The sequence below is a fragment of the Lactuca sativa genome, chromosome 6 (genome assembly GCF_002870075.4).
Source record: "Lactuca sativa cultivar Salinas chromosome 6, Lsat_Salinas_v11, whole genome shotgun sequence".
NCBI classification, from domain to species: Eukaryota; Viridiplantae; Streptophyta; class Magnoliopsida; order Asterales; family Asteraceae; genus Lactuca; species Lactuca sativa.
This window is the reverse complement of record NC_056628.2, coordinates 194,358,075-194,370,966: the sequence shown is the minus strand read 5'-3', so window position 1 is coordinate 194,370,966 and position 12,892 is coordinate 194,358,075.

The following is a 12,892-nucleotide window of genomic DNA, read 5'->3' as shown; positions in this document are numbered from 1 at the left end:
CGACCCACTCATACAGGAAGGTAACTCACCTCAACTGTGTGTGCCAAAATCGTACTCCACGGATGGCTCGGGACTCCTCTCCCTAAAGCATAAAAAGTCCCCTAGTTAGTTATTGGGTCCAGGTATGACTCTTTTATGGCCCAACTTATGATTGTAACAGCCCAAAATCTCAATAAAAATTTTCATTTTTAAATAACGAATTTCATTTCCATAAGTTATAAAATTCCAATCACAATTGTTTTCAAAACCAAAATATCAGATATATTATTCATAAGATCAGAGTGTCCCCAAATAAAACACCAGAGAGTGCATGCCATGCCATCATGCCGGGCCCTTGCCCTTAGATCTTGAAGTACCTGAAACATCCAACAATCTGTAAGCTAATGCTTAGCGAGTTTCCTCAGAGCATACCCTACATAATCCACATAATAACATAAGCCATATCAATCAAATAAGCAACATAAGCCATGCATATAAACATATAAGGATGCCGTGGAAACCCTCTAGGGCCTTACTCCGGGTGCCAAGGGAACCCCCACATGGTCTTCGCCCAATGCCTCGAGAACCCCCCCGAGGTCTTGACTAGGGATGCCATGGAAACCCTCTAAGGTCTTATACTCTAGTGCCTCGGGAACCCCCCGAGGTCTTTATTTAGGATGCCTTGGAAACCCTCCAAGGTCTTACACCCAAGTGCCTCGGGAACCCCCCGAGGTCTTTCATGCAAATATCACAAAACAACTAGCATACCACATAACATGTAACTAACTAGTATAACACATATCACTACATCACTAGTGAACCACATATCACAAAATGGGCCGACCTTGGTGCCTTCGACCCATTGGTATGGTGAGGAGACTCACCTCTCAAGAAAAACCCTAGTCAACTTGTCGAGTTTACTCAGTATCCTGAAAGCGGGGTAACCCGATCCAACTTGTCGAGTTTTTCCAGTCTTAACCTATTCAGTCCTTTTTAGTCAAATATAAAGCCCCAAACTACAGATCCAGTCCCCTAGGGTTAAGATAACACATAAAGTTGCTAACTTTACATCCATGCAAGGCATCAAAGGGCTAAAAAAACGCTTAAGCAAGCTTATCAAGGGTCTTAGAAAATGAATGAGGGCCAAGACTTGATAAAGTTGGCAAGGTTAAGTCCACAAAGGCCCTGAGATATCTAGATCTGAAGCCAAATCTTCATGTCATGCTCAAGCCCAAGAATAGTCCCAAACTAGGCTAAATAATGGCCATAAACTTTCATAAAAGAAGATCTAAGCAATAAAAGGCCAATGTTTCGACTTTATACCTCTATGTAGTTGCAACACTGGAGAAATCCAGGATCTACTGCCTTCTACTAAATTTCTCATCTTCAATCTTCTAGTTCCTTTCAAATGAGCACCAAAAGTCACTCTGCAAGCTCACACACACACAAGAAGGTATAAGGCTCGAACTAGGGTTTCCGCTGGACTGTAAAGACGATAAGGGAGGCCATAATGAGCCACAAGTTCTTTATATAGGGTGCAAAACCCAAAAAATTAGGGTTTTCCTTTCCAGCGTCTACTCGTCGAGTAGACCCTTCATCCCGTGTCCATAATGATTCCTACTCGACGAGTTAGAGCTCTCCAACTTGTTGAGTCCCAATCTAAAATCCTAAATGTTAGCGAAAAAAATAATACCTGAAACAAGCGTTACACCAATTAATTTTCTAAGGCAAGGTTCCTTAGTCCTTGGCCTAATGGGACTTTTTCCCCCAAGGCCCAACCCATAATCAAACTAAGACTCAAATCCATTCATTTAAGCTTTAAGGCCCCAATACCATAAATTTCAGTTCTAGGACCAGAGGCCTTACTCCACAGTGGGTCATGAGGCCCAACAACTCAGACCTAATAATCTCTTGGAATCGTGTTAGTATGATCGATTAATTATTCAATTTGAATCTAATTGGATCATATTTCATTTCAAGCATATTTTGATGATCCAATTCATTTTATTCTATTTGAATTCCCTTGTCAAGCCCAAATTTCTGATCTGATTACTATTCCTTGCGTTCAATTTTGAGCCCAAAATCGTTGATAAACTGTTCCTCGCTTTATTTTGATCCACTTTTATCAGCTCAAAATCGATTCTATTTGATCTCGTTTCTGATGCCATATTGTTTCACTAAATTTAGAGTTAACAATCACATCTCTTTAATCGATTATAAATATCTTTCATTACTGAATCACGATTTTCACTAATTCAAATTTATGTAATTCAAGTTATCGCTTTATTCATCGTTCTTATAAGTCAGATAAGTTGATTCAAATTTATGTAATTCATTTCTCTATGAATGATTCGATGTGAGAGCTTAATTTGAAAATAATAAGTTTAAGTTCCTATGGTTGATGTTCTTTCTGGAAGTTGATGATCCTGATTGAATGTATGATATCTTATCGGAAGGGTTCATTAGATCGTAATTGCCTTTCTAGTGTTATCAATGATCAAAGATAATCTGATCTTTTGTTTGAATCAACAATTTGATCTCAATAATTGATTTGGATTGAGTTGTTTAAAGAGCAAACCAAGAACATGAAATCTTGGTTGAAGACGAAGTTAACTGAAGGTCAGAAGGATTCTTATTCCGATGGATTTCATGAAATTCGAAGTAGGTGCTAAAAGTCAAACACAGAAAGTAAAAATTGGTGACTTTGAAAGTTTTTGATGTCGAAGCAGAGTCTGTGAAGTAAGCATCGATGGGAAGAAGTCAGCAAATGATAAAATTCGATGTTAGTTCAATGGCTGGTTAACGAAAGATTGTGAACAAATAAAAATCGATTATTGGGTATTCAATGAAGTTTCGATGTTGAATGAGCAGTGCTTGAATACCAAATGAATGGGTTCTTTATAACGAAGCAGGAAGTTGAAGGATTCAATGACTCACAATTTTATTTATTTGGAGGATCGATAGTTGATGCCGAAGTGTGAAGTAGTTTCGACAGTTGAATGGGATTTGATATTGATTTCAACTGTGAAGGTCTGGGTTGATTTTCGATTGGGATAGCTTGGAACGAAAGTCAGAGATGGGTTGTCGTTGTCGAATGATTCGGTTTCGATATTGACCTGGAGCTATGGAGTCGAAAAATGGTTCTGTGAGGAACGAAAGTCGGATTTCGACTGTGAATGGCTGTAATCAAAATTTTTAGATCGAAACTTGGGATTGAAAGTTGGAACTGCGAAGTGGAAAATTGGTTTACCAAGCTTGGAATCGAAAGTTTAATGGCTCTTGGTGTAGAAAGTGATTATGCTCGAGTCGAAATTGGTTGAGGAGAGCTAGAGTCGAAATTGGATTTGAGGGCTTTGTAACGAAAGTTAACTTTCAAGTCGAAAGTTGGAATTGGGCAAGTTGAAATTGAAGGTTTCGACTTATGGTGGTTACGTTCATGCATACCTGCATCTGAAATTAGGGAAGATAACAAAAGTTTCGAATATAGTCCCTGCAACTTAAGAATTTTGACACTTTTTACCTAGAAAGCAGAAAATTTTCATTTTGAAGATTTATTTTGGGATTTGCAAGAAGTGGTCATTTTTTTTTCAAGTATTTTTTCAGCAACATGAACGATTTTGTTCATTTTCGAGTCAAAGGCGGTCCGGGAAGTGAAGAATTCGAAGACTTTCGAATTTGAAATTCTGAAGTGATTTGAGTTTTTCCCGGTTCATGAAGGGTTTGGACATAATGAAGCTTTTTGGGGTGTGTTTTTATGCTCAAAGTTGGGTAATTGATTTGTGGAGATTTGGATACACCAAATTACATTTTGATGCTCGGATTGTAATGTCTCACACTCTAAAACCCGGATTGGAAAATCATTAAAGACTTAAAGATTTGATGCTCATTTCTACATTTGTCACACTTGAGGATTCATTCGTGAAGTTGCTCTTTTTGGAGATTGAAGCCAAGTCATCCATTCCTAACTTTGAGGGGGAGAATGTTGGGTACATAGTTCTCCATTAGACCAGTGAAGGCTTTGCTTGAGAAGACCCGCTTGCACATGTGGGATTGGAGCATTGTGACATGTGAGTGAGAGAAAGAGAGAGAGAATTGTTAGAGCGTGCTTGAGAGATGTAAGATTGAGAGTGTAAGTGTGTTAATTATATAAATTTAGATCTAGATCCTTTTTTATAACACCTTTCATAATAAAATACATCTCTTAGACACCTAAATCACCATGTTCATTGTGTTCTTTACAATTCCGCATGTCAAATCAAATGCTCATAATTCACTAATGAGGGAGAAATATATATATATATATATATATATATATATATATATATATATATATATATATATATATGTATATAAAAGAACGACAACAGTTAATAAAACATTGAAAACATTTAGATATTAATACAAATTTTCTTGTGTTACACTTGTATTCCCTCCCCCCCCCCTAAAATAGTAAAAAATCATGAAAACGCAGGGGTATGAACTCACCTTGTATGAAGAAAAATATAGGCGGTTTGTGAGATTTCGGCCTAGAACTCTACCCGAGGAAAGGAGACGATTTCGGCCGAAAAAGGGTTTGCGGTCAGATGGGGTTCTCGGTGCAAGTTGATTTCGGTCAGGTGTGTTTGCATTCCGAAGAGTTTGCTGTCCGAAGGGGTTTTAGGTGGTAATTATGGTCTGAGGGAGGTGAGGCTTGCGAAGGTTTTTGGTTGGTATGTTCTCGGTTCTCGCATTTGGTTTATATTTTGGGATTAAACTCTAAAATTTTGCAACACTTTAATAAAAAGAAATTTCCATATATTAAATTATTAATTTAGCCTTAATAAATTGCGAATCAACAAATTTAACTTTTATTTAGCAACTTTGACTTTTGTTGACCTTGGTTGACTTTTGTTGATTTTTACAGATTTGAAAATAACGGCTTGTTAAATTATCCCCCCGTTAGATGGAATTTCGTCCTGAAATTGTTTCTAAAGTGGTACTCATGAATTAAGGAAAAGATGTGGATACTTATGTTTCATTTGATCTTCCCGTTCCCAAGTGAATTCAGGTCCCCGCTTGACATTCCAGCGAACCTTCACTATTGGTATACGACTTTGTTTTGTTCTTTTGATTTCCGTATCCATGACTTCCACCGGTTCTTCTACGAAGTGTAGACTCTCGTTTAACTCAATTTCGTCAAGTGGGATTACAAGAGTCTCCTCAGACAGACACTTCTTGAGATTAGAGACGTGAAAAATGGGATGAATGTTACTGAGTTCCTGTGGTAGTTTGAGTTTATAAGTAACCAGACCAATTCTAGCAAGAATCTCGAATGGTCCAATGTACCTCAGATTTAGTTTTCCATGTTTTCCGAAATGTATCATTCCTTTCCAGGGTTAAACCTTTAACAAGACGCGGTCACCAACCTTGAACTCCAAGGGTTTTCGTCGTTTGTCCGCATAACTCTTCTGTCCGTCTCTATAAGATTTCAATCGTTCCCGGATTTGTACAATCTTTTTGGTGGTTTATCGAATGATCTTAGGACCGGTTAAAGTACTGTCAGGAATTTGGTTATTGGCTAGTTGCGTATCACCCACTTCAGCCCAGCACAGAGGAGATCTGCACTTACGACCATAGAGGGCTTCAAAGGGAGCAACTTTGATGCTAGTGTGATAACTATTGTTGTACGAGAATTCGACGAGTGGTAAATGGGTATCCCAAGCTTTACCAAAATCTATCACACAAACTGTCAACACGTCTTCTAGCATTTTTATGGTTGTCTCGCTTTGCCCATCAGTTTGAGGATGGTACACTATACTCATGTCAAGATTTGTTCCCAAGGACTTTTGTAGTGATTGCCAAAACCGCGAGGTAAATCTACTATCTCGGTCAGAGATAATGGATATTGGCACACCATGCAATCGTACTATCTCTTTAATGTACGTCCTTGTTAACTTCTCCATTTTGTCTGTTTCTTTTATTGGTAGGTAGTGTGCGGATTTGGTTAATTTGTCTACGATCACCCAAATGGTGTCATGACCACCCGTTGTCTTGGGTAACTTGGTTATGAAATCCGCTGTAATCCGCTCCCACTTCTACTCAGGTATTTCTGGTTGTTGTAATAAAACTGAGGGCTTCTGGTATTTTACCTTGACTTTAGCACAAGTCAGGCACTTGCCCACATAGGTAGCAATTTCACCTTTCATGTTTGGCCACCAATAGAGTTTCTTGAGGTCCAGATACATCTTGTCTGAACCTGGATGAACGGATTATCGAGTTTTATGGGCTTCGTTTATGACAACATCTTTGTAGCCACCAACTTTGGTGTCTAGATCCGATTAATGAGACAATGAACTCTGTCACCCTTGATTTCCAAGTTCTTTTCCATTCCTCTTAAAGCTTCACCTGTCACGTTCTCGGGTTTTAAGGCTTCCAGCTGAGCCTCTTTGATTTGTGTGGATAGGTGGGAATGGATAGTCATAGTTAGAGACTTTACTCGGCGGCCCGAGTACTCTTTTCGACTAAGGGCATCTGCTACTACATTGGCTTTGCCGGGATGATAGCGAATCTCACATTCGTAATCATTGAGTGACTCTACCCATTGTCGTTGCCTCATGCTCAGTTCTTTTTGATCAAAGATATACTGAAGAATTTTGTGATCCGTAAAGACTGTGCATTTCGTACCATACAGGTAATGCCTCCAGATCTTCAGAGCAAAAACCACTGCTCCCAGTTCAAGATCGTGTGTAGTATAGTTGACCTCGTGGTTCTTAAGCTATCTTGAGGCGTAGGATGTGGACCTTCCTCGCTACATAAGAACGCAAACTAGCCCATATATGCTTGGACACATCGCAATAAACTACAAAATCTTCCATCCCTTATGGGAGGGACAAGATCGGTGCGCTGCAGAGGGCTTTCTTTAGTGTTTGGAAAGCAGTTTCTTGTTTCTCCTCCCAGTTGAAGGTTACATCCTTCTGAGTCAGGGTGGTGAGTGGCTTCACGATCTTTGAGAAGTTTTGGATGAACCTTCTGTAATAGCCAGCGAGACCTAGAAATTGATGAATCTTTGTTGGGGTTCGTGGGGTCGCCCAGTTTTTGATAGCCTTGATCTTGGAGGGATCAACATGTATCCCTTCCTTGTTGACTACATGACCTAGGAAGTCCACCTTTCAAATCCAGAATTCACACTTCGAGAAATTCACATACAATTTCTCCGCCCTTAAGGTTTCCAAGACTTGTCGTAAGTGTTGGCTGTGTTCTTCCTTACTTTGGGAATAGACTAGTATATCGTCAATGAAAACTATATTGAACTTGTCTAAGTAAGGTCGACACACCCGATTCATCAGGTCCATGAACACTGCATGTGCATTTGTTAAACCAAAGGGCATCACTATAAATTCATAGTGACCGTAGTGAGTTCTAAAAGCGGTCTTTGGAATATCGGTCTCCTGGACTCGTAGTTGATGGTATCCTAATCATAGGTCAATCTTGGAGAAGAAACTGGCTCCTTGAAGTTGGTCAAAAAGGTCGTTAATTTGAGGCAAAGGGTATCGATTTTTGATAGTGAGTTTATTTAATTCCCGATAGTCTATACACATGCGAAACGATCCATCCTTCTTCTTCACGAACAAGACTGGTGCTCCCCAAGGTGAGAAGCTCGGTCTAATGAATCCTTTGCTGAGTAATTCTTTTAGCTGGCTGGATAGTTCATGCATCTCTGATGGTGCAAGACGATACGGGGATTTGGCTACGGGGTAGCTCCGGGAATCAAGTCGATTCAAAATTCGACTTAGCGTTTAGGAGGAACTCCTGAGAGATCTTCGGGGAATACATCAGGGAAATCACAGACTTCAGGAATATCCTTGATGTTTTTCACTTCTTGTGTTTTATCAACCACGTGAGCTAAGAAGGCACAATAATCTTTACGAAGATACTTCTGGGCCTTGACGCAAGAAATGATTTGAAGGTTCATATCGGGTTTGTACCATAGATAATGAGAGATTCGCTACTTGGCAGATTAAGACGAATGGCTTTTGAAATTATGGCTCACAAAGCTTTTCTCCGCACCATTATTGAAAAGAATGCATGCGTAAGAATTGTTGAGAAGAAACGTACCGGTAACCACGTTAGGATCTGCTACGCTTCTTCATATCCAATTGCCAAAACCCTTCCTACACCGCCAATATTCTTTGCCTTAGGACAATCTCTTTTAAAATTTCCTACTTCCCCACACCCGTAACATGCTTGACTTACTCCTACGTTGGGGACTTGGGAGATGGGTTGCGTTGGCGCTTTACAGAAACGGGCGGTGTGTGCTCCTTCCTGTTGTAGTTTTGCAGTGCAGTTACCTGCAAAATCCTGTGTGATGGAAGTTGCACTTATTACACTTTGGCAAAGTTCCAACATATCGACTCGGGGTTGCTGGAGTAGCAGAAACAGTGGTAGGGATAGAAGCAGGAATAACAGCAGGAACAATAGCATTATAAACTGCCACTATTTGTTGCTTCTTTGAGGGCTCTTGTGATGATTTCCCCTTTTGTTTCTTACATAAATTCTTTTTGTTGTTACTTTCTTTCGGTTGTTCCGGTATGGGTGTCATGAAGCCTTGACGAACTCCATGATCTACAAGTGTCTGTGCCAAACGCTTGGCACTATCAAAAGTAAGCGGGTTTGCAACTATTACATTCCCTTGGATCCGAGGAGAAAGTCCCTAGATGTATCTTTCTACTTTCTTGCTTTCTGTGGGAACCATCCCTGGACACAGAATAGCCAGATCACCAAATCTGGAAGTATAAGAAGCAATATCGGAGTCCTTCATCGTCAGACCTCAGAGTTCCTGCTCTTACTTTTGTATTGCGCCTCTTGGACAATATTCTGCCAGCATTAGAACCTTTAAGTCTTCCCAGCTCATGGCATTGGCGAATGGGAGAGATAACGACTTGACATAGCCGTTCCACCAAGAAAGGGCTCTATCCAAGAAAGTGCATGCTGCAAATTTTACTTTACTTGCTTCAGGGCATGCACAAATTTCAAACACCGATTTGGTTTTCTTGAACCAGCGAGTCAGAGAAATGAAACCTCCGGTGCCATCAATGGATTTGGGTTTAGCATTCGTGAAGTCTTTATATGAACACTCCTAGGGTGTCCAAGACTTTCCCCGTGATTAGAGTTGTGGGCACCACTGCCGACTCCACTAGTACCATTGGCGTTAATTTGCGTCATGGCAGCAGCCACAACGATGGTTACTGCTGCTTAGAAGACAGCAGGATCATACTGTGAAGGTGGTGGCGGTGGTGGAATTGGTGGATTGTTGTTGAAATGCCTATTTGATTTACGTGGCGACATCTTTTTCTGTAAGATTTAGAGAGGAAATAATTATAAGTCCTCTATAGTAGTTATGAGTCAGGTGATATTGAACAAGAGATATCTTAGTTCTAAACGTATCATATCCTGACTTTTATAGTGTTATTCGATTTACAATAGAAGTTTACTAATATGAGTAAACAATCGCAATTTCAATTTATGAAATTTATGGTAACACTTCTAATGAATTTGTATAATGTAATCCATACCCGATCCTCCTATAATCACTTAGTGTATACGAATCATATATAACCAAGACCAAATAGACCTTCGAATAAGTGATCCTACTCTAAGTCCACAACCAAACAACGAACATGAAATAAAGCTAAACCACAAATTCTAAGTGTATAAAAACTTAATTATATATAATTCTTATGTATACACTTACAAATTATAGATCTACCAGAAATGATCCTTTGTTTTCACATGATTGATTCTAGTAAGAAAGACCTTCTTGAATATTGTTGTTTCAGTGTTATAGTGTCATAAAATACTCCTATAGTATTTTAACTTTATGTTTGGTTCTAGCATTCTTCTAGTATATAGATTTGGTAAGTTTTAGACTTGTTGCAAGACCACTATCACTCCCAAACACATGTTGGTCATATCTCAAATAAATATAGTTGATCAGACTATATTTATCCCAGATATGATTACATAACTGTCTAGGTTTAACTGTAGTGTCCAACATCTAAATACTTTTTTTGTAGTTCTCAATGGGATACTGTTTCTTGTATGTATGCGTGTGAGTATACTTCTTATAAAATACTTAGATTTTTAAAGTATACTTTTAGTCAGAGCACTTCGGCCCCATTGTGTTTATAGTTGTATATCTTGTAAGGTTTGATACCAATTTGTCACACCCCTAAACCGGAACGACGGAAACGTTCGGGGGCGGAGGACGTCATGAACAGTATCACAACAATTACATAGTAGTAATCAAAGTACAACAACCATTACATTGATAAAATATAGTATTACATTCGTGTTCAAATCAATGTATATTTAACACAAAAATGTATAGCAAAAGTTAAAAGACATAAGTCCATGAAGCTCCGTCTTCTCAAAACCTATGGATACCTATTTATTGATTTCTTGAGAATACAAGTAGTTTTGAAAAGAGTGCCAACAATTAAGTTAGTGAGTTCATAGGCATGTTTGTTACTGAAATATGTTATTTGTTCCTTGAAAATGTAAGTATGTTTTCCCAGAGAATCCTATATTTTATGTGGTAATATGTTGTAATCAAAACGTATAAATGTTTTTGTACTTTGAAATAGTAAAATTTAGTTTTAGTTCACATAAAACCATGAAAAGTATGTTTTCTCTGTACTGTAATAGTATTCTGTATTTGTACTCGTATGAAAACTATGTAATTGTAAATGCATGGTTTTACCAGCTGTACTGTAAAATACTATATTATTTAATAAAACTATGTGAAGTTGTTTACTTATTTATACACTAATCGTATTGTTCAATACCAAATTGTGATTTATCATAACCATGCTTGTTGACCTAAGATGGCTTGAACACGACGTTCTTCAGGCGTCGCAATCGGTACGACATTTGTCACCCCAGGCCTGCCGGCCTAACTGTAGCGAACAGTTAAGGTGCAAGATTGTCAGTCCCGTATAGATCTATACACAAGTGTCACGCTCTCCCTACAGGAGACTCTGGTTATAATTTCAAGACTTGGTTGGTACTTAGATTAGTATGTGAAGTGTGTCTCACAAATGCTATATTGATGGTTACGTGTAGAATAATGATAAGTTACTTTGAAATGGATAAACTGTAAGTATATCTCATAGACTATATTTATTATAGTTTATATATTTGTTTTCCGTGATGTATTCTGAATATGTAAAGTAGTGCATATGATCCATAAACTATACCTATTATAGTTTATATGTTTGTGTTTTACTGAAATGAAAACCTTTGTATTGTTAATAATTCGGCAAGTTTAAATCATAAAATTTGTGATATGGTTGTTCCGTGAAATTCAACATTTATGTCCAAATGGTACTAAAATAGTTTACAAAAAATTATATTTTTTGTTTAACAAGTTTTAAATGATTTTATAATTATATAAATATAATATTTATATAATTTTGATTAAATAGACAATTGAACAAATAATTCTACTCCAAGCCCACAACCAAACAAGGAACATGAAATGGAGTCAAATTATCAATTCTAAGCCTGTTGAGCCCTAATTATATATATATATATATATATATATATATATATATATATATATATAAAGAACGAAAATAGTTAATAAAATATTGAAAACCTTTAGATATTAACACAAATTTTCTTGTGTTACACTTGTATTCCCCCCACCCCCCCAAAACAGTGAAAAATAATGAAAACGCAGGGGTATGAACTCACCTTGTATGTAGTCACGGTTATTTAATATGGTAGTAACGGTGACTTTGGGCTAGAATACAAGAATTTAATCGTGTCCTAATTGTTTTAAACACATGATAATGTGTAATATTATAATCTAACAATAATATAATTGAAATAACACTGAATAATATATAGAAAACTTACAATTATATTTGAAGGATTTTGATTCACCATGAATGTTTGATAAGAAGAGGATTCAAAATTTGGGAGAGAAATGAGGTGAGAATGCTTACTAAAAGTGTCTAAAATGATTCATTTTGTTGCTTATGTATGAAGAAAAAGATAAGCGGTTTGAGAGATTTCGGCCTAGAACTCTACTCGAGGAAAGGAGATGATTTCGGCCGAAAAAGGGTTTGCGGTCAAATGGGGTTCTCGGTGCAAGTTGATATCGGTCAGCTGTGTTTACGGTCTGAAGAGTTTGCTGTCCGAAGGGGTTTTCAGTGGTGATTTCAGTCCGAGGGAGGTGAGGCTTGCGAAGGTTTTCGGTTGGTATGTTCTCGGTTCTCTCATTTGCTTTATATTTTGGGATTAAATTCTAAATTTTTGCAACACTTTAATAAAAAGAAATTTCCATATATTAAATTATTAATTTAGCATTAATAAATTGCAAATCAAAAAATTTAACTTTTATTTAGCAACTTTGACTTTTGTTGACCTTGGTTGAGTTTTTTTGACTTTTACAGATTTGAAAATAACAGGTTGTTACACTGTGTAGTATGCAATTAGGCCACTAGACTAGTTTAGTTAGTAGTGTGTTATGTTGGACTATTGGTATGCCATATATGTATTGATATATTATGTGGGGAGTTGAGGGGGGACCTGCCTCGTGCTGAAGGCCAATAGACTCGAGCGGACCATCTTTATGATGAAGGCCAAGGTTCGGATCAAATTTACACTGTAGGAAAAAAGGGGCGGACCAGCTTCGTGCTGAAGGCCAATGACGGACATGCTTTATGATGAAGACTATTATGTGTATGCATTGTGGTGTATGGTATCTTAGGGAAATCACTAAGCTTCATGCTTACCCAGCTGATTATAAATGTTTTTCAGGTACTTCATTGACTTGTAAGTAGGGAAAACTTTGATTATACACAAGCGCATTTGCAACATGTTTACGCATAATGTACTTATACTCTGATATATTTTAAGAAATAAAAAT